Below are 1,839 nucleotides of genomic sequence, written 5' to 3'. Positions count from 1 at the left end.
TATTCCGCCCGGATTCCAGCACAGCACGGATTGTCTTCTCCAAGCTACGAAGAAAGAAGCCCTTCTCTCGGAAAATACCGGCTCCTCCTTGCTCAACTTAAAAAGTGTAATTACTAGTTTAGCCCTTAGTTAATCCTAGGAAAGTGTAATTACTCGAGTCTCATTAGACCATGCACGTTGTTGAGTAGGGAAGATTAAGTCGACTTGTAGGTGTTGTACAATCTAATCGATTCGGCTCCGGGACCCAAACTTTCCTAGGATTGTAAGATATAACCCAACTCAATCCATCACAACAACAATTGCTTGCTTATAATTTGAGAACATGTTTGTATGATCATATCCCATGATTCCCCTATGATCCCATGACACCCTAGTGGCTTTAATCAATTGTTAACACCCCTTTTATTCATCTTGCTTGTTTATTTTCATTGCTATTTTAGTTTAGTAACCTTCTACATCAACCCAATTTGTGACACCCCTTAGACACCACTAGTTGCAATAGAAATCTCATTTCAATACCCGTCCCTTGGGATCTGACCTTTACTTGCCTCTTTACTAATTGTAGAGTTGTTTTTGGAGCTATAAATTGTGTTTTGATTCGACCGTGACCCAACGACCACATCTTAATTTGTGAACACTTAGCGGGATCGCATCAAAAATGGCGCCGTTGCCGGGGACGGTGTTTGTTTGATTTAGATTTCTTTTTATTGTTATTAGTTGTGTCTTTCTTCGCCTTGAGGAAGTAAAACTCCTCAAGGTTTGTTCTAATTATTTTCGAGTTGTTTGATATTTTGCATGTCTAGATGGTTACAAGGTGATTTGTTACCTTTTGACCGTGAAATCGAAAGAACCTTGACGAACAATAAGAGACTTGTTAGGAGGAATTTAAGAGGTATTAGTGAAGTTGTCCAACCCACTAGTGAGTTTGTCAATCCTTTCGCAATAGAAGGAGAAGAGAACACATTACACAATACCCCACAAAATCCACCTACAATGCCAAAATTCTCGTCACACTCCGTACCCACCGAGTAGAATCTACCAAATGGTACTCCTACACCGCAACATCTAACCGGAAATTTTATTGCCAAGTCCGCCTTCATCCAATTAGTTGAGAGGAGCCAATTTGGGGGGATGCCCAGTGAGGACCCTCATTCTCATATGGAAACCTTTTGCGACTATTGTGATGCTATCTCTCAAACGGGCGTGACTCAAGACCAAATTAGATGGGTCTTATTTCCTTTTTCCTTAATCGGCACCGCGAAGCAATGGTTGAAGGGGCTTGATAAGGCCACCCTTGGAATAGATTCTTGGAAGAAGTTGGCTCTAGCTTTCTACAAAAAATTCTACCCACCGGAAAAGACTAACATGCTAAGAGCTCAAATTACGGGTTTTAAGCAAAGGGATGAAGAGTCTTTGTATGAATCTTGGGAGCGGTTCAAGGGAATTTGTCGCTCATGTCCTCACCATGGACTTAGCGAATGGTTTTTGGTACAACAATTTTGGAATGGTTTATATGAAGATTCTAGGAACATTCTCAATATGGGATCAAATGGAATGTTCACCGAAGTTGATGACAATCAAACATGGAATAAGATTGAGGAAATGGCGGTCCATAACTCACAATATAGTAGACCTCGCAAGGCTACTAGAGGAGGAAAGCATGAAGTGGACTCTGTCACTCAATTAGGTGCTCAACTTAGTGCTCACATTGACACAATCAACTTGAAGTTTGAACAAGCTATGGCTAGACTTGAGGAAAACTCAAAATCATCAAAGCATCATGTTAATGCCATGACGGCATCCTCATCAATCCCAAGTGGGATATGTGAGAATTGTGGA

At 40.9% G+C, this 1,839-nt stretch overlaps 1 non-coding gene across 1 annotated transcript; it reads right to left on the bottom strand.

Annotated features, from left to right (window-relative positions):
- Positions 1-1,365: 1,365 nt before the first annotated feature.
- Positions 1,366-1,472, bottom strand: LOC141593733 (small nucleolar RNA R71). The gene has a single exon (XR_012521801.1). It is a non-coding gene; the product is annotated as a small nucleolar RNA R71 (small nucleolar RNA).
- Positions 1,473-1,839: the final 367 nt, after the last annotated feature.

This window comes from Silene latifolia, chromosome 7 (assembly GCF_048544455.1).
Source record: "Silene latifolia isolate original U9 population chromosome 7, ASM4854445v1, whole genome shotgun sequence".
In the NCBI taxonomy this organism is placed as follows: domain Eukaryota; kingdom Viridiplantae; phylum Streptophyta; class Magnoliopsida; order Caryophyllales; family Caryophyllaceae; genus Silene; species Silene latifolia.
The sequence above is the reverse complement of the archived record's forward strand: the minus strand, read 5'-3'. Positions and strand labels throughout refer to the sequence as shown.